This window comes from Phalacrocorax aristotelis, chromosome 1 (assembly GCF_949628215.1).
Source record: "Phalacrocorax aristotelis chromosome 1, bGulAri2.1, whole genome shotgun sequence".
NCBI classification, from domain to species: domain Eukaryota; kingdom Metazoa; phylum Chordata; class Aves; order Suliformes; family Phalacrocoracidae; genus Phalacrocorax; species Phalacrocorax aristotelis.
In genome coordinates, this window is record NC_134276.1 from 123512454 (window position 1) to 123539804 (window position 27351).

Genomic DNA, 27351 nt, shown 5'->3' on the forward strand with positions numbered 1-27351 from the left:
CTGAGAAGCATAATAATATATTCCTTTCAGTGATGTGTATGTCTCAAATGCTATAGAGGAATAACATCACCCATTACTGTGATGGGTGCTTAACAGAAGACAGCTACAGATGAGGTCAGGAAATGGAAATTATACTGGGTCAAATTGGGTCTATGTTACACCTCTGAAACAACAGAGTAGTTTTGGATTTAGACAAATTTAAACAAAAGAGTCTTCAAAGACACTGCATGTGAAGTTGCAAAAGGAACCGTAAACAAGTAGAACACAATTATCCATGTGACTAATTGCTCTGTCTGCCTCTTCCTTAAAGCATTGATAGTGCTTGCATATACCTGTTTCTGGTACACCTCACATCAAACTTCTCAGCTATCTTACACAGGTAACTGAAGGCTAACTGGGACTTGCACAGAAATAATTGCTACGGTTTAACATAAAAAGTGCTGAATGATTTTTTCATTGGAAGGGTCTGTGAAATCAGAATTGCTAACCATTTGTCACACCCTTATTTAATTCAGGGAAGCAAACCACAGTGTATGGAGAGCGCTATTTATCCATGGAGAATACATGTCATTGTCACAGGATATTATGCATTCTAAAAAGTTCACATGATATCAAAACAGCAATTAGACAAATTCATGGAATGAAAATTCAGCAAGTGCTATTCAATACGGAAATAAATACCTCTGTACAAGAACACCTGGCCTAGAGATAGCTGACAACTGGGAGTGCATACCAGGGAGGTACTACAATATGTTTGTCCCAATCTTCCATTTTTTCCTAGGTATCCAGTTAATCACTGCCAGTGACAGCATCCTGGGCTGGACTGAGCTTTTGTCTGACTCATACAGCTATTCTTCAGTTCTTCGATGAGAACTCTGCATTTACTGTTATTAGACATAGCACGTTTACTGTGTACAACTGATATAAGATATGCAAAATCATGTACAACCAGGCACCACCATTACTGAATATATCCTAATCACTAAATCAATATTCACCTCTACAGTAGTTAAACTTTCCACTGTATTTTAAGGAAAAGAAGTTTGCAAGTCTAGTGCAGCAAGTGCTGATTACTGTATTTTTAATGATGCACACCATATTACCACAGTGACTACTTTGCTGCAGTCTAACCGAAACCATGTTTTAGAAGAACTTCCAAATATTTATTTCCTTTCCTCTCTCCTCTTGTGTATTGAAAAACTCTAAAACAATGTACCAATTAAAACCATTGCCTTAACACAGACACAGATAGAGATGTTTCATAGTGCGCTGAAGCTTCAGACTTTTTTTCCCTCACGACCTCTGACAATAAGGGGTCCAAAGCAATCACGGAATTTTTGCTTCATGGCTATCTTTACTGTAAGTAAGCACTGAAAACACTAACTACATGCCATCTATGTGATCATTTCTATTTTCAATACATCATACAAAGATTACCTGAATATGAATGCCTATGTAGATTTTTTTTAAGTTTATTGATCATTACTGTTGCATCTAGCTAACATACTGGACAGTTTACAGGCACAATGGACAGCTGAGTAGTTCCTTGATCCTCTTGTGGAAGAAGACCTAAACCCTAATCTTACAGTTAAACAAGTATACATGGCTTTGCTCATGCACATAGCTGTGATGTATTAATGAAAATTATGTGCATTAGCATCAGTCAATCTGGATTTAACTGTTGTGACGATCAATGCTTAAAACTACAATTACACAAAACTAGCACCCAGTGTGTTACATATCCCATTCTGGGTAAATACTATGGAAAAAAAGAATTACATGCACCAAAAAGTTAGAGTTCTTGGAACACAGAAGAAAACATACTCAAAGTAAAATTGTCTTTTAGTTAGTCCTTTAAAAAAACCCACAATCTTTATGATTTCTGAAAATTGGTATGTGTTAGTTATGAGTCTTATGTGGCTTCTAAAATTGGTCTCTCTAAAATTTGCCAAGGTTTTTTTTTTTTAACTGAAGATGTGTATTTTATGTTAAAATTAGAAACTCTTCCTTTGTGGCCTTTTCAACTTAATTATACCTCACAATTGTTTCTGATTTTAGAGCTATCACAGGTTTAACCTCAAATCTCTCTTTATTACTAGCTAACTCTTTACAGTATAGCATAATAAGGAAAATGCTAGACAAAGAAACAGCAGAGGCTACTCCAAAGTTTCCAGCTCAAAAGCATTAAAGTAGCTCTTTTCTTCTTCAAGTACCTTGTGAAATCTAGCAGTGTGCATAGGTTTTATTTGAAGATCAGGATTTCAGCACTGCAACCCCTTTTGAGTGAGAGTAAGACATCTAATTAATCAGACACCATTAATTGCACCTAATCCTGATATTACTTCCATTTACGTGAACCTGGAATAAAAATTAAAGTGATTATATAGAATAGAGCCATTGTAAGATGGGAACAATTCCTTCTCAGCCCTCCTCACCTGTGCTGTACTTTTAAAGATTTACTTTACCCTATCCCCACTGCACGACAGCCCACCATGCAATTAACAACTGTGCTGCTGCTTCTTGCTGGTGTGTCTCTCATACACCTTTACCATGAGGACCATAGCTACTTCTGAGAGTCAAACAGTAAATTAAAGGAAGAGGGTGCGGCATGTGAAGTCTAGATTTCAATAATGTAAATGAGTGGCAGTGGGAAGTCCACCAGCCACATAAATTGTATATAGTCCAGCTGCATCCATTATACCTGACAGAGAAACAATCCCAATTACAGAACTTTCCCTCAAGTGACTGAGGCTGCTGGGGAGATCCTGAGGGTGATGGTGTCAGTGTGACCCTTCATTTTGGGTGACAAAGGAAAAGCAGTATGTCACTGGAAAGTGTTGAGAATGGCTACAGAGAAACTTATCTTCTTCCACAGGGCCAGAAATGGCTCTTTGCCATGTACCCGTTGCAAGCCCCCTTCTGCCTGCTGCATTTATCACCTAGTATTAGGGTTGTCTCCTCTCAAGCAGAAGACAAGAATTTGAATCATTGTACCCTGGTAAGTTTTCTGACTGCTACTCAGTAGGCATCATCAAGGGACACGGTGTTTTGCTTTTATTTATTTGATGCCTTTTGTTCTTTACTACTTGTTTTAGGAAAGGATGCATTTGCTGCACTTTCCATAAGTAATTTTGTGGAATGTCTCCCAAGAAACCAGGCTCCACCAGAGTGCCTCCCTGCCTTCCCTCTCACCAGAAGGGGCTGCCACCCCTCTGCTGAGTCTTTCCCACTATCACCAGGGAGCTGCTAAGTGGGACCTGCAGATCATTTATCTGACACATTTAGCTGCAATGGACAGGGAGCCAAGGCACTAGACTTCGACCTTCTGATCTACTTGCCCAAAGCACCTAAGCCAGATATATCCACTTCTGTCCTATAGTGCCTTGAATACTGGAGACTCCAATTTTGCCTGGGGCTGCAGGAGCTGCTATAATAAAAATATTTAAGTTGTTCTGTTACCTGACAGCAATTTCTGTAGTGCTGTCTTGTCCCTCCCCAAGGGAAAAGCAGTTACTGCTTTTTGTAGTTTTTACAAAAAAAATTACAGCAAATACTGTTTTGCATTGTAGAAACTCAACACGATTATAACTCTTAGAGAAATACATTGCTCCAGCAAGCCCATCAGGGACAATACACCTGAAGTCCCTTTTCTTTTTTCAGGTAGGAGGGGATAGTCAACAGGAAGTTCTCTACAAAAAACCTCTCCAACATGCTTTTCAAAATAGTCTGGATTCAATAACTTTCTGAACGTGATCCAAATAGCTGATATAATTAGCAAAACCAAATAAGCTTCCAGGTACTCAAGCCCTTCTTCAGGTCTGAAACAGAAATTATGGGAGATAATGAAATTTGCCTTCCTTCTGTGTCAGCAAGGGTTTGGTTTGTGTTTTTTTTTTTTCTCCCAGTACTACCTGTTGGTGCACTAAAAGTTAATACTTCTCCCTACAAACTCTGTCTCAGAACCAAAACCTGTCTGAGAGTCTCTCCTGAGGACACAGTGTGTGCATCTTAGATAATGAAAGGAAGAGGTCACCAGCTGGACAGCTGAAATGGATTTTAATACCACTGACACACAATTTAATTCTATTTATTGCATGATTAATCATATTGGGATGCCTAAAACAATGAAGGGGCATCTTTATTTTTCAAATAAATAAATAGATCACATTATTAAGTGCAGTCTAACATAAGTGAGGTTTAAAATCAGGTCATCCAAGGTGATGCAACAACCATCTCCTACCCCGGCTGTCCACCTCTTTTGCAAATGCTTATAGCTAAGGAATGGTCAGTGATTGGTGACCATTCTCTACAAAGCCATTCTTTCTAGCAGGGTTATTAATCCATTTTTTAAAGACAGCACTAACAAAACTGTGGAAAATCTGTTGGCTTAACATTTTGTAGCCTTTGGGCGAGGATTTACCTGTGATTCATTCAGTTCAGGAAGACCTCTTCTGAGAAAATCTTCTCACTACTCTGTTTTTTCTAACATATATCTGAGTACTCCTCAGGAAAATTGGAGAAAGAAATATTGTTCTTACTGACATATGCTTGTGTGAACAATCAACAAGCATTCTGTTTTGAGCCTTGGTGATGAATGGTCCCAAGGTGCTCTTCATGACACCAGGGGTTTCCTCTAAATGTCCTTGGGCAAATGGTAGATCAAATGTCTTTTCACTAAGAGTGGTGACATTCGGAGTTGTTTGGTTGCTAACCACTGCCTGAAAACTAGCTGCTTTTCACTTGTGGTGGGCATACAGGGATCCTGAGAAACATCGTCCTTTGGGATAGGAAAGCACTGCAGAAACATCAGATCAACATTTTACAGAAAAAGAGCTGAAGGAACCTTGGATCATGGTCATATTGTAGAGAGAAAAATACATCTCAGCTTCATATTCTCCTGCTAGCCCAATGTCAAACAAGTCAGGTCTGGCTTGAAACAAACACAGAGTGTCTGCTGAGATGCTCTGAAGAGCTGCTTGGCAATAGGGATGTCTGTCGGGGAGCTCACACGAATGAGCTCTCCCTCCCCCAGCAACTCGCCATTAATCCTCCTTCTTTGCTGTCACTACAGGCGTTACTGCAGCAAAGCTATGCTCTGAGCCTCTGATGGGAGTGTGTCTGAGGCAGAGAGAAGAAAACAAAAACAAGACCCAGGAATATTCTGGGCTACCAGCACCAGGTAACTGAAATTCAAAGGCAACTCTTCTAAGGATTTCTACAACTAGATTTCAGTCCTCTCTCTACCTCTCTGGTTTCTAAACCCTCCTATTTCTCATAATCTCTCGCACAATTTTGTTTGCAGGGAAGCAGGAATTCCCTGTTACCTGCCTTGAACAAATGGGAATTGAGGAGATAAGCAACTTGCTCAAAATCAAGCATCAGCCTTGAGATAGAGGAAGGAACCGAACTCAAAGCTCCAGAACCACAAATTTTCATCCCTACCCCTAGACCATCATTCCTCTACTTACCATTAGGGATTCAGGGTAGACGTTTTGGGTACTTACTTCTTGAATAGGGTGGAGCCACGTAGCAGCATACCCTCCTCTCCTCCTGCAGTCTCCCACAAGCTTATTAGTAGTGACAGGGTTCAAGATCAAGCCAGAAAGTTTTGAAAATAGGGACCCTTGTCTGGACTTTGTGTCCTTCTCAGCATAACTCCATATATCCCAGCTACAGTGATGTACAGAGCACAATACATTGCACATTCAGCCAGCAGTGTCTTATTTGCCTGGCTTCTATGCTGAGGAGGAGTGTATGACGGGAAAACCAGTTTGGCCCCAAGGAACTAGTTAATTCTAACTTTCTGAAACCTCCTTATTTTCTTTCTATGCTTATTTAGGTAATCACATTTCACTCTAGGGCATAGATTTGGAGTGTGCAATTCAAGCTGTGTTATGTTGTATTATGATGCAATATAATACAGGGTAAATGCTCGCTTCCTCCAGGATGCTGCATTTTGAAGCACGCTACTGCCAACACATAAGTTTCTGAAACACCGCTAATGACAAAATCGTAAAATACTGATTCCAGCTAACTTAGAAAACATTAAAAATAAAAGAAGGAAAAAACAATGAAGGACAGGGCAGAAATTATAAAGACTGTTGACAGCTTTAAATACAAAGCTTTTTGACAGGCATTTCTTGAACTTCCTTTAAATTTTAAAACAGTCAGTTCTAAAGAGAAATATAGTCTCTTTTCCCTACCTAGCCTGCTATTTCTGCATAGTATCCAATTTCAGTATCTCTAACAAAGGCATAATCAGGCTCATGATTACAGATGTGGGACATCTACTCCCACCACATTTCAACTTGAAGCTTTAAGACCCACTTTTCACAGACTACTGCAACTACTTTTATTCTGTATATAGCTTTCTCCTTTGCTCAAAATCTCCAGTTGTTTATAAATGTTTAACTATAAGGTAATATAAAAAACCTGGATATTAAGCTATATAAAAATGAAAGTAACAGATAAAAAAAGAACTCTAAAAATTATAAGATAATAACAATAATAATTAAATAAACCCCCTCACACACTCCCCGTTGGCTGTTGGCAATTAAGCCACTTTAAAATAGATCTCACTACACAGAGATTTCTGTTGAGCCTTTTATAATCTTCCTCCCCAGGGATTAATTGGTGGACAGAATCACTGCTGAGATAGGTGGCATGTGTACCCCAATACCCATGTAGCCGAGCATGCAGTGGGTAATTGGCTTCTGTCACATTACTACATTTTAGCTCCAAAAACCCATGTTGTCCTAATGGGAATAAATGAATGGCTGCTACTGAGAATAAACACTGCTGCTCACTAAGAAAATTGCTCAAAATTGGACCAGCCTGAATCAACGAATTTGGGGAGACACTGAGCTTTAGTTTCACTAATTTCTTTGTATGGTTTAATATAAGGCTGTCATCTACAGTGCATTGAAAACATGGTACCTGCAGCTCTTATACAGGAAATTCTGGAATGGGTTTTTTCATGTTTTTAACCCAGCTGGCAACTCAGCACCACGCAGCCACTTGCTCACTCCCCCACCAGTGGGATGGGAGAGAGAATCAGAAGAGTAAAAGTGAGAAAACTTGTGGGTTGAGATAAAGACAGTTTATTAGGGAAAGCAAAAGCCACTCACACAAGCAAAGCAAACCAAGGAATTAATTCACTACTTCCCATGGGCAGACAGGTGTTCAGCCACCTCCAGGAAAGCAGGGCTCTATCATGTGTAATGGTCACTTGGGAATACAAAATGTCATCACTCTGAATATACCCCCTTCCTCCTTCTTCTCCCAGCTTTATATGCTGAGCATGGCACCATATCGCTTTGCTCAGTTGGGGTCAGCTGTCCCAGCTGTGCCCCCTCCCAACTCCTGGTGCACCCCAGCCTGCTCGCTGGTGGGGTGACGTGAGGGGCAGAAAAGACCTTGGCTCTGTGTAAGCACTGCTCAGCAGCAACAAAAACATCCCTGTGCGTTATCAACACTGTTTTCAGCACAAATCCAAAACACAGCACCATACTATCTACTATGAAGAAAATTAACTCTACCCCAGCCAAAACCAGCAGAGGTTGTATCTCAGCAGACACCTGTCAATCTCCCAGCTTCTCACTGAAGACTTAGAGACCACAAATACAGAGGGAAGGTAGGTGTTAAGTAGCAAAGGGAGACAGCTGCAAGAATAGCCCCAGTACACTCTCCAAGCCCTCTACCCTTACCCCTGCCAAAATATTCATGTATAATACCAGCTGACATGCTGCTTTGCTGATACTGCATTGACACATCACAGAATCACAGGTTGGAAGGGACCTCAGGGATCAATAAGTCCAACCTTTCTAGGAAAAGCACAGTCTAGACAAGATGGCCCAGCACCCTGTCCAGACAAATCTTAAAACCGTCCAACATGGCCGAGTCAACCACTTCCCTGGGGAGATTATTCCAATGGTTGACTGTCCTCACTGTGAAAAGTTTTCCTCTCGTGTTCAATCGGAATCTCCCCAAGAGCAACTTCTATCTGTTACCCTTTTTCCTCTCCACGTGACTTCTTGTAAAAAGGGAACCTCCATCTTCTTTGTAGCTGCCCCTTAAGTATGGGTACATGGTGATGAGATCCCCTCTAAGCCTCCTTTTCTCAAGGCTGAACAGACCCAGCTCTCCTAGCCTATCCTCATATGGCAAGCTTCCCAGTCCTTTGATCATCTTGGTGGGCCTTCTCTGGACCCCTTCCAGCCTGTCCACTTCCTTTTTGTATGGAAGGGACCAGAACTGTACACAGTACTCCAGGTGTGGCCTGACAAGCGCTGAGTAGAGTGGTATAAAGACCACTTTATCTCTGCTGGTGATGCCCTTTTTGATGCAACCCAGCACCCTGTTGGCCTTCTTGGCTGCAGCAGCACACTGTTCGCTCATGTTGAGCTTCCTGTCCACCAGGACCCCCAGGTCCCTTTCCACTGAGCTGCTCTCCAGCCAGGTAGATCCCAGTCTGTGCTGCACTCCCAGATTATGTTTTCCCAGGTGCATGACCTTACACTTCTCCTTGTTGAACTTCATAAGGTTCTTGCTGGCCCACTCGTCCAGCCTATCCAGATCTCCTTGCAGAGCAGCTCTCCCTTCTGGAGTGTCTACTTCCCCACTCAGCTTTGTGTCATCAGCAAACTTCATCAGGCTACACTTGATCCCGTTACCCAGATCACTTAAAAAGGTGTTGAATAACATTGGGCCCAATATCGATCCCTGGGAAACTCCACTAGTGACAGATTGCCACTTGGAAAAGGGGCTATTTATCACCACCCTTTGGGCGTGGCCTGTCAGTCAGTTCCCCACCCGCTGCACAGACCACTTTGTCTAGGCCATAAAAAAAAAATATAAACACCCAGAGTGCAGGGGATGAGTCTCACCCTGGGAAAACCACCTGCCTGATCATGGTGTCTCCTCTGCCAGGTAAGTATCACTTAGTGGAAATGATCTCATTTCTTAACCCACCAGAGATCATATATTCGATAAAATAGAATGCAACAGAATAGTCAAAAGTAGTTTTGGACCAGTCTGCTTCTTACTGTGTGCAATTCTGAACGAGTGATTTTCAGATTATTGTTGTTGCAAACCTTAACTATATTGTCTGGATCATCTAGTTGACTTCACATGGTGCAGGGAAACGATATATCCAGAAATTGATCAAAGGTTGAGAGCATACAAACGTCTTCCATGTTACTTTCCTGCTGTTGCTCAGGGACAGGGTAGAGAGATGTGTCCCATTTCTGTCTATGGCATCCAATGTGTTTGGCAATCTGACTAAATGCCTTGAATTTGTGAATTCTTGGCTCTTGAAAAAAGTAAACGTTGGATTTCAATGAAACTGAAATACACAGAATGAGGAAACAGTAAGCTGGTACCCTTGCTCCCTGGAGGAGCCCAAGGGAGTACCAACAGGAGCATGTGGGTGAGGTAAGAAATTACAGCAACCTAGCATCAAGCAATCCAACACAAAATAAATGGATTCCTATCAAATAAAACCTGTACAAGGTGCGTCTCTCGCCTGGGCACAATGCCGAAATGGCTGCCTTTTCCCTTCAAAGACTGACCAATATGACAAGGCAAATCCTGTGTTTTACCAACTCTCTGGGCTACTGAGAAACAGAAGCTACAGATAGTTGGCCAAAGGATAACTTTCACTTATAACGTCAAAATTTCTAAGCTTTATAATATCTATTACAAATCCAACTGGACTAGAATTGCTAAAATATCTCCTCATAACTACATGAATGTAACTTATGTTGTAAAACGTTTACCACCCAACAGTATAGCAGATCCTCTTTATGTAAAATGAATCGATATGAAAATATTTATATTCTGTATTCTATATTCATATGAAATGAATAGATTATGACTACATAAATGACTTGATTATTTTGTCTTCCCATGTGAACAGAAAGGACCAGCTGTTTAAGAAAGATCAAATATGTTCTTTTTCTGGCAAATGACACAATCTCTCCAAAACACTCCATGGTTTTGACTGATTCACTTAATTGTTTGCCTTATTTTTTCCATCTGTTGAATGGGAATAGTGAAGTACTTACTGTAAGTGTCTCATAAAAGTATTTTAAAAATTCAGCATTATATTCAATTCCTGACATACCTATGCAACCTCTTTGAAATCTAAGGCTAGTTTCTACTATCTTTTCCATAACTTTTTCTCATAAACATTGTCATTTTAGATAAGGATGCTCATTTTAATTTGCTGGTTGTTTACCATTCCCATAGAGGTGTTATCCCTATATTTTGATCACCAATGATTTGTTATCTCAGAAATTCAAAAGTGATCACAAACTTAATATTAGAGAAGGCTACTGATTCTAATGGAGTACTCCAAAGTGTTTTAGGTGTCTTGCATTACTTGTGTTTTGTATATGTAGTCCCTTTGGAGAAATTTACAGAACCAAATATGGTACGTAACAAAACAGACGACACAATCAGTCACCAGCAATCCTGGAGATACCGGACTGAACCGAAGCAAGTTACTTTCAGAATGAGCAGAATTTGATTCAGTGTTTCTAAAGGATTTGGAAACTGAAGAATGCTCCATGAGCACTTGATATTACTCATGGTAATAGGAAAGCTTGACAGCCCCAGTTCAGCATATCACTTAAGCATGCGCTTAAAGATAGGCATGTTCTTTGGGTGTGTTGGTGATTATGGGTCCCAATCAGTTGTGCTGTGCTGTATATGCATGGAGGGAAAATATCCTTCCTGACCCCCCGTGGGCAATCATCTCAGCTCCTGAAGCATGAAATTAGAGTGGCCTTATCTTTGCTTGCATACTGTAACTACAAATGTTATTAGTGATCATAAATTTAACAAGCCCTATTTTAAAATCCATCCACAGCATTATTGCATGACTTTTGAAGACAGTCCTTTTCGAGAACTTACAACTTTTTTCCTTCCATCTTTTAATTTCATTTGGGTGAACTGGGGGAGGAAGGTCACCGTCAAACCTGCTGAAAGGCAAATATTAACAGTAGTGCTTAGCTCCATTTCAACTACCTTAGAACAAACAGCCACTTCCTGGCATGTAGAAATAATAACATTAAAATAAATACCATTCTGTCCTTCCCTGGAGTCTATGCAAAGACTTCAAACCTTTACAGCCTGGGCAAAGGGAACCTCAACTCCTGAATTACAAAATGTTCTGGTCTAACTGAAGTTGCCACCTGGCCAACTTTGTATCACTTGAACCCATAACCACAGTTTGCTTGCCTGTTTGCTTCTTCCTTGAACAGGAAAGCCCACTGCAGCTCAGGAGAAACGATTAATCACCAGTTCAGAGAAATCAGCTATACAGACAAGAATATCGGCTGTATTTGGAAGACAGCAGACCTATCCAACAAAAGACCTATCAATGCCTAATATCTATCAGCATAACCTTTCTGTTCAGAGAGGGATTCATTGTAGGTATTACTGCTATCTGGAAGGATAGAAAAGGTGAATGGCAGTGCTCTCTCCACACATGGAACACCCATCTCTCATGCACAATGAACAACATGTGTTTTTCAGTTCAGATGACTTTGTGCTTTAGCTTGAGGAAAAACAACAAAGACAGTGAAAATAAACCCTCCGTGACCTGGGGTGGGGCAGAGGATATTTCTCACTTGACCTTACTTGAAACCCTTCCCCCCAGCAGATGAGTTCCCACTGAGACTTAAACCATGAACAGCAGATAAACAGATGTTAATAGCATCTTTGTTGAAACACTGTGCTAGTCCAGAACTCCTGTTGAAAATGCTACTGGGCTTTATCCTCCCTCCTGGTGGCATCTGTGCTAAAGGAGGCGTTCTGAAAGAATTACAATTTTGATGCAGGCTTGCAAAAAAGAAAAAGCAGAGCTATGAAGGAGAAAGCCCTTTACTGAACATCTCTCCAAATAAGCTTACTTAACAGTCAGATGGGAAAAGGCTGGTCTCTCTTTTCCTCCTTGCTTCCAAGTCTTTTCCAGGGCGAATACCCTGAGATTTACATTGCATTCAAACCTTCTGCAAGGAGGCCGCTGTTCACCCTCCTAGCAAACCCTTCCTTCCATTCTGTTCCTGACCTCCATGTCTTCAATAACACTGATTTAAGTAAAACTGTTATATCAGAAGCCTACCAAAGCAACTGACAGAGACCACATTGTACTTCACTCTGAGCATTTGCAACAGCAAAAATAATCCTTGGTGCAAAGTACCTGTAATCAACAGAAATAAAACTAAAAAAAAGAAGACATTAAAAGGTTCCTCACATGATATCTTCACAGAAACCTCTAGGAGTAGCTGCCACCTTGGCCAAGGAATGAAGCAGGGACCTACAGACCCAAACACAGGATGCTTAAACTAATGAGGGCTATAACAGATTCACTGTGTCTGCAGAATAGGCACAGATGAACTTACACCAACATGTCACCATTACTCTGCCAAAATTTACATTTGTACCTTTGTTTTGAAAAACCACTCTTGGAGCATCAAGGGAAGTTCAACAGCATCTGTACTCAGCAGGTGGGACTATTTTTGTTTTAAGACTTGGGTAAGATTTCTGGTACATGAGTTCTTAGGTCAATGAAAAGCAGCACAAGTTGTCTTCTTTTAGCTGGATGCTATCTGCACGTATCTGTGAATACAGTGAGGACTTGAAAGTTGTTTTCTAGAAAACTAGATGCAAACACTTTCTTATCCAGCTCAGAGTGCAGTGGAGCAAAAGGACTTTATGGGGTTTCTGTGGTCTGAATGGCAGACTTTGGTGTAAAAAAAAGAACAAAAAACTATTGGTGGGAGAAAGCATTGGTGAAAATAAAGAAAAAGGGCAACCTGAAAGCTTTTCTAATTTCTATGGGGTTTCTAGTTCCTGTAGATTGGAGAAGGTGAACAGAGTTGAAGGAAAGGAGGACGTGCACAAAAATAACATCAAAATTAACTGTTATAGCAGTCAAAGCAGATGAAGTAGAAAAGCAGATACAGAGCCTCACTGCAGTACTGCTATATCAACTTCCAGGTCAAACAACATGGAGCAGCCATGAATCTATCTAGATTTCCTATACCTTGGACTGGGAGTAGAATATGTTCTCCTTTTCAAAAAATAATATGTACACATTTTTTTCCCTTTGAGAGAGAATGACTTTCTAATGTGGAGGAAATGCAGGTGCAACAATTGTTCCTAAATGTGCTAAAATGAGGTCTCCAGTTGGTAAATGGGTAACAGCTTCTCTTCTTTTATTTTTTCCCCTTTGCTGGAGCTGCTAAGCATTATTCAAAAATAAATGCATTTCAAGTGTATGGATGCACTTATGTGCAAAGTGCTATTGCATGTCTCTTTTTTTCTTTTGCCCTTCCTTGCTCCTAATATTACCAAATGATTTTGAGCTGCAAGGCTTTTACATTAATGGAAGCTCCCATTCAGCCAAACTCAAAATCCTCTTTACTTTGAATACTGAGGAACAACACAAGCAACATTAAAACTACATGGATGGTTTATTTTATTCAGGCATCAGTTACATTAGTATGTGTAAGAAATTACTTCACGTGTTTAAACACTTAGGAAAAGAAAGAGGGCTGGGGTCAAGAGGGAAGAAAGATCTGCCAACTGGAAAGAAAAAATGGGAAGATGCCCACTGCTTTGTGAGAAGCATGATGTCAAAAGAACAGACATCAGGTTGGCAAATCTAAAAACTTTACACCCTTTGTAGTGGTCTCTAAGATTCACAAAACACCTCTCTGCAAGCTTTCACTCTATATTAAGAGCTTTTTTGATGCTTTAGTAGGTTTCCATCATGCTCTGATATGACCTGTATTCTTATAGTATTGTCATCTTTACTATTTTTAATACTAATAATGTGATTTGTCATCCCACTTGAGCATAGAGGCCACAGGAGGAGAAGCCTCCTCCTCAAAGCAAAACAACTGCACCTAGAGATGCAGAGAAAGTATCAAAAGCATGCTGCACCCTGTGCTGTTTTGCCCCACTGGAGTTTATTTAATTGGATATTGGGACTGACAACATTAGCACACAGCCTGACAGGCAATGATAGGGCCCCTCTGTGGCTGCTAAACTGGACTGATCAGATCAGGAAGGCTTCTGGCCTGATCTCTGGCAGAAGTTCAAAGCTGGAATTAGATCTTGAGGCAACATTTCTATCCTTGTATCATCAAGTGGGGAAGTGAATATGCCTTTAATTTGGAGAGGAGGTATCCAGGCTATGAAGCTGACATCTGGATTTTGGTCAAATATTTATACCCTGCTTTACACAGGAATGGATAGAAAATCACCTTCAAAAACTGAATAAGCTGAGAAGTCTTTTTTTTCCTTTTAAAGTTTAAGTCAACTGTATATCACTCAACAGTACAAAAATAGAACCCTGACAAAACAAAAATGGTAAAAAGGAGCAGAGCAGAGAATGACACCCATAGTATGGGCAATTCCAACTCAACAAAAATATCATCTTGTGAGAAGCACTTTCAAGGAAGATATGAAAAAGGTAACTTGGAGCTTATGATACAATTAATGCTGATGCTACTTCTACATGCAGGGAAAATGGAGAGAAGATATTAGGGTAGACTGCAAACCAAACCAAAAACACAGGAACAAATCACATCCTTGTAACCTGAAAAATAAAATCACATTTATCTTAGGCTCACATGCATGAGATCAGAAGAGTATGTTGCACAGGGCTAGATTATAATTAGCATTGACACACAAGCAGCGGTGCTCTGCCTCACAGGAGACCCAAAAGAGGATGATGCAACTGCCAAAGGGTGAGGAATAGGAATGTTCCCTCTTTTTTCTCTCATGGCTACAGAAAGGCCTCTGTAGGACAGGACTGCACTGGACACAGCTTGTGCCCTGACCCCTAAATATCCAAGAAAGAGGAACTTCAACTTAAGAGGAAGTATCACTCCATGAAGCAAAGGAAAAGCAGGCTTTCTTTCCCTTTGTCCTTTATAATTTGCAGAAGACATGATTCACAGAATCATAGAATTGTAGGGGTTTGAAGGAACCTCTGGAGATCATCTCATCCAACACCCTCTGCTTGAGCAGGTACACAGGACTGCATCCAGGTGGGCTTTGAATATCTCCAAAGAAGGAGACTCCACAGCTTCTCAGGGCAGCCTGTTCCAGTGGTCTGGCACCCTCACAGGAAAGAAGTTTTTCCTCATATTCAGGTGGAGTTTCCTGTGTTCCAATTTGTGTTCATTACCCCTTGTCCTGTTGTCAGAGGCCACTGAAAAGTATCTGACCACATCTTATTGACACCCACCCTTTAGATATTTATAAGCATTGATAAGATCCCCCCTCAGTCTTCTCTTCTCCAGGCTAAACAAAACCAAGTCTCCCAGCCTTTCCTTATATGAGAGATGCTCCAGTCTCCTGATCATCTTCGTAGCTCTCTGCTTGACTTGCTCAAGCAGTTCCCTGTCCTTCTTGAACTGCAGGGCCCAGAAGTGGACACAGTACTCCAAATCGGGCCTCACTAGGTCAGAGTAGAGTGGGGAGGATAACCTCCCTCGACCTGCTGGCCACCCTCCTTTTAATGCAGCCCAGGATACCATTGGCCTTCTTGGCCACAAGGGCACAGTGCTGGCTCATGGTCAGCTTGTTGTCCACCAGCACTCCCAGGTCCTTCTCAGCAGAGCTGCTTTCCAGTAGTTCAGCCCCCAGCCTGTCCTGGTGCATGGGGTTGTTCCTCCCCAGGTGCAGGACCTTGCACTTGCTCTTGATGAATTTTGTCATGTTGCCCTCGACCCAGCTCTCCAGCCTGTCCAGGTCTCGCTGGATGGCAGCACAGCCTTCTGGTGTATCAGCCACTCCTCCCAGCTTGGTACCATCAGCAAACTTGCTGAGGTTACACCCTATCCCATCATCCAGGTCATTGATGAATATATTAAACAGGACTGGACCCAGCACAGACCCCTGGGGAACACCACTAGTGACAGGCCTCCATCCAGACTCTGCTCCGTTGATCACGACCGTCTGAGCTCTGCCGTTCAGCCAGTTCTCAATCCAGCTCACTGTCCACTCACCTAACCCACACTTCCTTAGGTTAACTATGAGGATGCTATGGGAGAGAGTGTCAAATGCCTTGCTGAAGCCAAGGTAAACAACTACCCCCAACCATCACATCCTCAACTAGACTTTCTTTGTTAGTATAAGGTCCAGCAGCACATCTGGTTCCCCATGAGAACCAGTGCCTATGATTATGAAGCTACTTCCAACTGTCTGTAGAAGACCTTGTTGACTTCATCTTCCTGATCAGGTGGCCTGTAGCAAATGCTCACAACAGTGTCACCCATGTTTGCCTGCCCCTTGATTTTTATCCATAAGCTCCTGATTCATTCTTCCTCCACCCCCAGGCAGAGCTTGATACATTCCAGTTGCTCCCTCACATAAAAAGCAGCTCCCCCACCTTGCCTTGCTGATCTGCCTTTCCTAAAAAGCCTGTAGCCATCCATGACAGCATTCCAGTCTTGCGAGCTATCCCACCATGTCTCTATAACTGGAATCAGATTGTGGCCCTGCGACTGCACACAGATCTCTAATCCCTCCTGTTTTTTTCCCATGCTGCATGTGTTGGTGTACAGTCATTTCAGAGAGTAACTGAGCACCCTGGAGGGGTGCACTGGGATCCACTATATCCGTGCACACCCTTGAGGTGGTTGCTTTTCTGACTGTCATCTCATGAGGCAGTTAAGGCACCTTTGCCACTGCTCTGGTTGGCCTGGCTCATTCCCCCATTGGATGTGATGTCATTAGCATTGCCACTTTGGACCCTCGAGTCCTTCAGTTTAAAGCCCCCCTCACCAAGTTGGACAGCCAGCTGCCTAAGGTTCCCTTCTGCTTTCTAGACAGGTGGATTCCATCCCTCCCTAGCAGGCTATGTTTGCTGGGGTAAGTCCCACTGTCATAAAAGCCAAAACCCTCATGATGGCACCAGCCACGTAGCCAAGAGTTGATTTGCATTATTTGTCTATTACTGGATGCCCATTTTTCTCCAACTGATAAAATGGAAGAGAAGGTGACCAGGGCACCACTATTCTTCACTTGCTCCCCAGGGCTTTATAGTCTTCCTTGATTCTGCCCAGGCTCTGTCTTATAGCATCATTTGTGCCCACATGGAAGAGTAACAGCAGACAGTAATCTGTGCTCATGACATGTTGTGACACCCTGTCAGTGATGTCTTAGATTGTAGCTCCCAGAAGGGAGCAAACCTCTCATGACTCCCTGTCAGGTTGGCAGATGTGTACCTCAGTGACTGAGATGGGTGTCTCAGATTCCCTGAGAAAGACTGTCTACCTGACTCTGGTGCTCCCACCAGTAAACATAAACTGGTCTGTTGCTGTTGCACAGAATTTTGAGGTTGCCTTGGCCAGTCTTCATGCCTACTTTCACAAATCAGCTGCACCATTAGGCTTTCCAGGTGCTTGTGCTTCTCCCTCCTGCTGCAAAGTACCTGACCACCCTTCAAAGGTGGGCCCAGGAAGACACAGCATGTGGGAAGGAAAGAGGAGGGGAATCGGTCTCCAAGCATTCCCACGACTACACCTCCATTTGCTTCTTTCCAAAGGCTTTCATGTTTAGCAAGGAACACAACAAATCCTCCTCGCATATGCTTGCAGGGCCACCTTGTTTCAGCTTTTATTTCATTTGTTTGTTTTTCAAAAGGATTGACAATATTATGGAAATGAACATCAAGAGAACAGGAGAAAGTTAAACAGCATCCTGCTCTGAAACACTCTGGTTAAGGCAGGGAGCATCTATGCCTCTGTATTTTAAATAGTCATTTGGAAGAGAAGCAGCTTTGACAAGATGATAATTTAGTCCTTTTCACTCCATCACGTCAAAGCAAATCTATATGGAAATTCTCAGAGGAAACAAAGTTTTGCTGAAAATGCCAAATTCTTGACCCTGACCTGTTTTGTTTGCAACAACAGGGGTGGCACAAACTTCTGCCAGAGCAAAGCAGTGTTTCCGGGATCCCAAATAGGTTTGTCCCTGCTTCTGAGTCCCTGGGAACCCTGCCTGGCAATTTCTGTCATCAGCTGCAGAATAAGGGCATTCTCAGTTTGCCTTTTTTTTTAATTGCCCTTTGACTGGCAAGAACTGTCTGAAAAAAAATAAGAAAAAAAACCAGGCCCTCATTCCCCAAAGAAACCAAACAACCCTCTCACAAATATATGGTGAAAGCAAAATCTTCTTTTGTGAGGTGACCTTGATTTCTTTCTCTCTCAGTAAAGAAAACATGACTACACTTTTAATACTGGATGTTACTGATCTGAGATCACTTGGGCTTTATCTACACAGGGGTTTTACACACATTTTCTCACTGAGCAGGAAGTAGCAGAGGTAAAAATACTGGTTGCAGTGAATAAACTCTGGAGGCAAGACCTGTATTTTATTTGTCTTTTCAAATGACTTATCAGCTTCTTCAGCTGTTAGAATACTTTTCTCAGGAAAGAGAAGGGAGGACAAATCATTGATATTACTACCTCCACTAAATCCAGGCCAGTCTCTCACTTGGGATAAATTGGTGGAAACACACTGAAAGCAATGAATTAATGTTTATTCACAACTAACCTGAGGATTTGTATTTTCATATATGAATACAAACCTATAGAGAGAGTAGAACCAGGCAACAACTGACACTAGATTGATTTTCTCATTTTCTGAGTTTGGCAGTGTGTTACACATCCCAGGAGCAGATTTGCCACTGGCCTAATACTTCCCTACATATATAATATTTCAGAGGATGCTGCTGAAGTCTTTGCCTTTACTAATTTAAATATTTGCCCATTTCACAAATCTCAGCTCAGTTTCTCCTGCTTCATTTCCTCACCACTCTGACACACGGTGGTTATTGCAAATGGAAAATACCAACCCTCCAAACAAGCAGAAGCAGAAAAGAGCTACATTAAATTATTTTTCTTAACACTGAGTTAATCCAGCTTCTCTTGCTCATTGGCTCAAAGTTTTACAACCCTTGCAATGGCATCTAATCTCCCTAGAAACCAGTAGCCACGCTGCACATCCGCAGAGTGCATGGACATGGGTGTGGGTGCGTTACTTTTCTGATAATACTTGCATTACTCTGATAATATCTGAGCAGTCCTGGCTCCTAGGCACCACACTGTTACACTGCACTGTAAAAGTACCACTGAAATTAGCAGACACATCCTATGGCATATGAAAGCTCCCTCACATGAGTTGCCCAAAGTGAAAACTTTTTGTTTCTACTTGCAAATGACATGAACGAGAAAAAGAAACAAAGTTGGTCACAGCTACTTGGTGCCCAATTAAAAAGCGCATCCTACTCCAGCGTGCTTAAAGGATAATAATTCAGTTTAAAGGTACACATTAGAAGCATGTTACAACTGATTCTGTGCACTTTTAGTTGGCTTAACTACCAGGTTTACAGAGAGAAGGTGGAGCTCTTTGCCGAGATGTCTACTCAGTACAGAATGACACACCACCATAGACATCAGTTATCCAGAATAAACCAGAGTTGTGTAGTACCCTTCCCTCTCAGTGTTGATTTCTAATTCAAAATATTCCCCTTGCTCTCATTTCCATCCCTCCACATACTAACAGAAGCAAACTTATACCAGGGGATTTAACAATGTGTCACAAAAGCTTTTAAAAAACCTAATTTCTGACATTTACCAAAATTTCTGTTCCAAAACTGCACTATTACTGCACTTTTTAGGAAAAAAATCACCACATTTTACATCTATCATAACTCAGTCATCAATGACAATATCAGAGTTTTGTTTGTTATCTCATTAATCTGGTGTTACCCTCCTTCTCATAAAGTGTGCAAGGGTGTTGTTATAACCTTGCTGTTCTTTTAATTGCTGTTAAAAAGATCATGGTGATCAGTGTGCTCTCATCATCTTTGGCAGCAGTTTCCAATCTTTGTAACAGACTGTTTTCCACCTGGTTTCACTTCAGGATTCATAATTTCCCTCTGGCTGGCAACCCCCGCTGTTGCAGCTGCATTTCTATCAGGGTCACACGCACAGTCAGGGTAGGGACTTCTTACACAAGGAAATGTGGTGACTTGGCCAGATCATTAAATCCTCCTTTTCCCCCCTCACGTTTCTTTTCTATCCAGGAAATTCACAATAGCAGAATATGCATAAGCTGGGGGCTCTACACTTTAAGCACCCTGTAAGATGCATTTATTTTTTCTCACATGGAGATGCCTCCAGCTGTGCAATGAGATGGAGGTTCCACTAGACAAGGCTTTCAGGATCAATTGGAAGCAAAAGTGGAAAAACGTAGCATCTTGCATTATCTTCTAAAGGTAGCAGACTAGGTGATCTAATAGGCTGTACCCATCATCCTAAATCTGTGAACATCAAGTAAAACTTGGTTTCACAGTTTCTCTGCATCAAACTCGATATACTGGATGGCTAAGGAAAAAATAATCCCGAAAGCCTCAACCTATTTCTACACTGAACTTAACTAATAGCACAGCTCATATAATCTTTAAATTTTACATCTGGAAGTGACACGTGTGGACTTTTATGACTGAATAAAAGTTTCTAATGTTCCATCATCTTGGACTCTGTGAAAGTCTGTATATTTCCTCTGAACTTACAGTGTGTCCTTATGGTGTGACCTCTAAACTCTATGGTGCATAGAGGATCTGAACTGCAATTAATAAAGCAGTATGGTAAATGGCAATGTAAATTACTTTGAAATGCTCCAGACATTTTTGCAAAAGTAAATCTGAGTTTGTGTTTGTCTCTGAAAATCTAGATATAATGGCTTATATGGAAATATATACCTAGCTTTGGATTATAAATCAAAGAATCCTGAAATTTGCAACTGAGCTCCTGCAAATAAGGTTTGCTGGTGTATGTAGCAAAGAGATGCTCTCTGAGATATGGACGCAAGCCAGTTCCCCAGATCTAAATATCAAAGGTTAAGGAAACTCTGTAACCTCACTATGAATCCATATCTGAAAATACGTAACGACACTACAGTGGAGCTCATCCAAATAACAGAACAAGCACTCCGTTGAATCATAAGGAATCCAAAATCAAATCCAAACTTTCTAAGATGTCCTTTAAGTCTGCAGTTATTTCAAAGCAAGTTGAAGGTGTTCAATAGCTCGGAAAAATCACAGCCAAATTGTACAGAGCACATAGCAATACAGGTGCTGGTATTATTACTGTCTGCCTCGGGAGTTTTGAGAGACAATCTCCAGCATAGACTGTTTCAGATTCCAGCCAATATTTCAGGTTCCAGCCAGTACAATCACATTAGATGTGTAAGCCACTTTCCCAAAATGCATTACTAGTTAATAATTTTGACTTAAAGATACACACCTTCTACCATTTTAAAGTGTTATTAGTGGAATTGAGGGGGCTTCAAGGAGGAAAAGTAGCTTCCAGTATTTTACAATGCATTACAACACATTACAATAAAAAATATTAAATAAAATGGAGAAACATTAAAGTTTAATGCTGAACTTTCAACATCGTATTTTTCATGATTTAACCCCAGTGTTCCCAATTCATTTGTTGCCATTAGTTAAAAACTAACCTGAACACTTCTTCCAATCAAAGAATGTGCCTGCAGAGCGCTCTGATTTTCTGGCAATACCTGAAGGTTGCCAGAGTTGTCATAACTTACATCACCAAATGTCTACAATCATTTGTAAAGCCATTTCCTTATTTTACAGCCCTCTGTGAGATGATAGTAACAATTCCTAAACCTTTACTGTCATTAGAAGGGATGATTGTCAAGGACACAGAACTGCTCAAAGTTAGAAAAGGAAAGAAGCAGAAGGAACAGTCCCCATTGAGAGGTTCCCCCAAAATGCGCATGAAAACAGAAAATTCAGGCTTCTGATTGGAATGATCCTTTGGCTTCTCTGAATCTTTGGAAGAGCCAAGCTCTTGCTAATGACCAAATGGAAAATAAGAGTATAGCAGCCTCATGTGTGCCAGGTGTGCCAGCAAAGTTTCTATGTTCAAGGAAAATAAATACCCACTCACGGATTGACCAAAAGAAGTGGCAGAAGGTAACCAGGCCCAGGGGACTTTTTTTCCTTATCTTTTCTACCTGACTATCTGAATTTTAACTTTTCATGCCCAGGGTTCAAACTGCACCCTGTGAGGCTATGTGTTATGAAGCAATACAAAGGGAAACAGATTTTAGCCAAAGCAATACATTTTGCACATACGTTCACAGATCTGGCTGTGAAGGCTGCAGTCACAGATCCTAGTTCAATTTCAGAAATCTAGGCTTCTCACCGAAGGTCTGATTATATTGCTGTTTTGCTTCATCACATCCTTTCATCAGAGTCCCTCACGTTAGTTCATTCTCCTCCCCATCAGTCAGTCTGAAGTTAGCTAATTAAATTATTATTTCCACTCATTGTTACCTGCTATCCGGAGCGCATGGTCCCGAATCATCTCTCTTCCTAAGTGTCCTAGGCTGTGAACATTTCAGCTGCTGAGGTCTTCTTATCTGCACAGAAACACATAAAAGAATGCTATTTTTCCTCAACCAGCTAGACCCATATTTGCATTTCTTTGCATAAGTGGTTATGGGAAAAAAATGAACAGATGACAGTCACATTGTCTTTGCTTGAGAATTTGACAGGTGTCCATCTCCCCAGTGTTGTGCTTGTAGCTGTGCATGCCACACCGTGTATTTAATTTAGCACACCCTTCCTTGCAGTTCTTCTACTTTAGCCTGCATGTGGGTTCTCAGTCACGTCAATACTTCCTGTGCATCGCCATTTAGTGACATGTTGAAATCAACTGACCTTTCCAGAAATGCAGGAGCCCGAGCTGCCATATATGAACACAGGATTAGGGTTTAAATGGAAATCATTTTGCAATCTTAATTACATGGCACGTTTGGCACAACCATTAATAATGAATGCTTGCTTAGTTACTCATAGAATTTATTGTTCAAGGAAGTGGTTTTTGCTACCTCTAAATAAGCTTTTAAAAAATCAAATCCATCTTACTGTTATTTTTTAACTCAGAAATTAACAGGCCAAGCCATCAAATGTTTATATGATGAGGATTTTATCCTTTGCAAAGAACAATAATCCAAACACTTCAATGTATCATCATTCCATGAAAGTCAAAAGCTAAAACACTGTTAAGGCAGATTAAAAGCTGACTTAAAGAGTACCTTCCTACTCCTATTTAATATGAATGCCATAATTTAAAGCTATAGTTTTTGTTCTTGCTCATTGAAAATCAGAAAACATATATTTATAGAAATTTCTAACAAGCACGGTATGCTGGATAGAATACAAAATACGCAAAGTAGCACAGCATGATAAAAAATGTTTTTATTGAATGCGTGGCCTTTTAGTGCATGGATCTTGACCAGCTTTCGATTTTGCATATGGACTCAACCCATCTTTTCTGCATGATGTGATCCAAGTAGTCATATTGAGGTGAAAAAGGTAGAAATATACTAATATTGCTATGTAATTTGAAAGATACATTTCATTATGCAGGTGCCTATTTCCTTACAGGCTTTAAAGTTACAGCAAGGTTATCATAGATCTTTAAACACATAAGTCCTTCATGCAGCTTTTAAAATTTCTGGTTTATTTCCTGACTCAGGAATATGCTATAGTAATTCAGGTACAAATGAAACTGCCAAGAGGCTGCTGCACTCCTTATACTCAGCCAAATACATGCTTTGACTCCAGCTTTTTACTGTTATGATTTTGATTTCATAACACCAATAAGGCATTTCAGATGTAATATTCTTTAGAGATTATTACTGAACTTCTTGGGTGGTTATAGCTACTCAGACTCTGACTCTGTGACTCCACACAGACTAAGCAGCATCCTGTGGCATTCTTAGTAGGTATGCATTTACATAGATCACACCACATATTGTTGGGTAAAGCAGACAGCCCACAAAAGCAAGCTTCTTCCTTGTCTCCTACCCCAAGAGGAGGTTGGGTGCATACCTCTTGCCTTCATGTCCATGAAACCTCTTGTCATACAGCTTCCTCCCATCCCGCTGGGCCATCACAGGAGGGAATCAATTTGTAAAATGCTGAAAACAATCTCAAAGGGATTTGTGTTTCCTTACGCTTGAAGGTAGTCATGGAGTGGAAGGAGGAAGGGAGGAAGGTGACTGATTACTCTTTCTCTTAGAGTTGTCTGAATGTAGGTGCTTCAAAAAATGAAACCAGATTTGTTGCATGGATAGGCTTTAAGCATCTAACACTTTAGACAGATGGGAAAGTTTGCTCCAGAAATTTCCATGCAAAGCAGCTTCGTTTTGTTTTGGACAGTGAGAACGGGATCATTGCAAGCTATACAATGCTAAATCAGAATTGCTGAATGGCAAATGGCAAAGTACTCTTCTGGAAGGAAAGGTACTCAGAAATCTTAGGCTTGTTCTAGTACGCCTCTATTCAAACCTACTTCAAGGTGAAAGGCAGCTTAAACATAGTCTGATCCATGCTCAAAACAACATGAAGCTATTGCCTTTTTTACTATCTTTTGCAAGTTTTATCAGGCTCATTTACATGACTCCTCTTGACTGAAATGTGTTTTAAAAGCCTCTTGTATTTAAGTATCAACAATTGTTTACTAGAAGGGTTCTTCAGTTGGTTCCTCAATCTTAGTGCATTTCTAGTCAGTTTGCTCACATCTGTGAAAAGTAAAAGCATGTTGCCAAAACCTCAGAACTAACCATCTTAGCCAGGTCACCTGGAAGTCATGCAGCAACAGAATAATGTTAGAGAGGCATTTGTGTATCCCTAAGAATGGCCCATGCTTTTATAAAATGATTACAAGCTCTGATTCATGATAGCTACAGAAAAACTAGATTAATTTTCCCCCTTTCTCAGCTTGATTCTGCCCAAGAGAAAGTGTCTATCTTGCATTCTCTGATCTTCAGCTAAATAAGATCAGATATTTCTCAAGCAGAACAAATCAGAATTAGATCTCTCTGCCAGATGACACGCTGCTGCAGCCCGGCTGAGCCCATGCCCTTTCAAAAATTCCTCATGAAAATTCCCTGTTTATTTCAGAAACTCTTTCATATCTTTGTGCTTTGTCTACAGTCTTCTGGGATTTTTTGTTGTTGGTGGTAAGACAGCAGGATAATTTGAGTGAGCGTATCATGAGTAGGTGTCCCTTTCCCTCACCCAAAATGCTTGCTGTAAGTTTCTAAGACTCCAAATATAATCCAAATTAACCTGCTTGTGGCAAGACACAGTTTATATTCTCGGTATTCCTTAACAGTTTCACAGGGGGATTTCATATAAGCATGTCAACAGGCCAATGTATACAGGCAGGTACCACAGATACTATAAATTAGGTAAACTCTAATATCCAGTATGTGATACGCTAATCACACATAAAATAAAATGGAGAAAGAGCACCGTGATGCCAACAGGAATTATTTTGAAAGACATCAGTTCAGCATCAATACTGTCTGCCTTTAACATGCCCTGTAGGTAGCTCAGTCACAGAAAATTTTGGAATTTCTGAGTACTCCCGTTTCAAAAAAAAAAAAACTCAGAAGCTGAAAATCCAATGGGGAAAAGCTTTCTGGGAAAATATTTGCAAGCTCATGACTGAAAGTGCAGAAAATCATCAATAACGATAATAATATAAAATTAAGTCACTTTGTTCGGAAGAGGAAAAGTGGCTTGGAAAGATACTGTTGCTAGAGGTCTGATGTAAAATCAAATTAAAACAATCCAGGGGAACTCATACACTTGTAACTGGTAGAACAAAAAGTGGGAAAAAAGTTGAAGCAAAATTTGTTCAGCATTTCCCCCTAAATAGACAGAATTTCATATCTCAGATTTTGCACTGTACTTCAGTTCTATATATATGGTTCCATCCTATTTAACTTTACACAGATAGCCATCATTCTTCTAAGCAACAAGGAAGAATGCATGTCATCAGAGATAACTTCCCAGAAAACCAGACAAATCACATTACATCTGCTTCAGAATACTAATTTCTTAATGCTTATGCCCCTGTTTTGAGAAAGACAACAACCTGGATTCCACCTGGATACCACCACCCAAACTGTAGGGGCCCAATTCAGCTGGGTTCTTCCTCTAATAGTTGAAGATGGACACCCACCTTCAGAGAGTGACTTAGCCCACTAAGCTAAGAATTACACCTAGAAGAAGTGCCCTCCAGTTAGGCGTTTTAGACAAATTGAGTTATACCATGTCAAAATGCCACTGCACTGTGAACTGCAATGTAGATACACGACATGTCAGGCTTTTTTGTGAGCGGGTGCGGGTGCGCACAGTGCTATGAAACGTCTTTCCCAGGGACTCCAAGATATATCAGCCCAAGTGGACAAAGGCATGAGAGGGGAAATTGGTATGCACACTGTAGATCCTTCCAGTCTTGAGACAGATGCTGGAATTCTGAAATACCACTCAGAGAAGAGTTTGTTCAACTTCCTCCATGCAATTGAAATGACCTCCACATCAACTAATGGCTCTGAGACAGGACAAGAATTGTCTGCACTCAGGACCAAGGGTTAGGGCTCTACAATCACTCAGATCTAACAACCCCAGGTTACATGACAAAGCCAGTGTGCTGAGGGAAGGCCCCAAAGCAACCTAGATGCTGGCTGTATACTTGGGCTGTTATAAATTTTAGTTTTGGTCCCATTCCTTTTTCTCACACCAACCAGATAGCTCGAGATTTTTTTTACTCCAGGTTCACAATTCATATCAGCGGTAGAGATGCTGATTATCACATTTTAAACAAATTTATCTCTAAGTAGATTCTTTTAAAGTTAAACCAAATAACTTTTGGGAGTCTTTTCACACTATTAGTTCAGATTCTTTTGTTAAAGAATACAGATTCAGCAAAGGAAAAGAAAAAAGCATGTATCCCTTGCAACAACAAAGTTGGGGGATTGCAATTGGAATGACTACAGAAACTCAATTTTGTTTATTTCTATGATATAAAAATGTACTGGGCAACGGGAACAATCAGACTTTGGCATGGCAGGATTCCCCTCTGAAAACTATTAAAGACAGAAGTACACAAAATCAACGAATTTTCTAGTGGCCTATCCACTCGTTAGATAAGCACCTGGGACAACATAAGCCTCATATTTTAATTTGACATGAGCATATCTGACTGGACAGATTATGTCAGGGGAATGAATGAATAACAGGCATCATCCTTCCCATCCTAAATCTTTACTTGTGCTGTAGCTTGCCTTACAGTGAGCTTAAATCAAATCTACAAATGTTCAGGACACATAAAAGAATAAATTAAACCGGAACCCAGAAAACAATAGCACTGCAGTAATACTACCCCCAGCCATCTTCATTTTCTCTAGCTTTACCTTCTATCAGAGCCT

At 40.9% G+C, this 27351-nt stretch overlaps 1 long non-coding RNA gene across 1 annotated transcript in view; it reads right to left on the bottom strand.

Annotated features, from left to right (window-relative positions):
• Window positions 1-27351, bottom strand: part of LOC142052155 (uncharacterized) — a 188914-nt gene that overhangs the window by 19262 nt on the left and 142301 nt on the right. Inside the window, exon 4 of the long non-coding RNA XR_012658742.1 lies at window positions 22397-22482. This is a non-coding gene — a long non-coding RNA (uncharacterized LOC142052155). The remainder of the gene's footprint in view (window positions 1-22396; window positions 22483-27351) is intronic.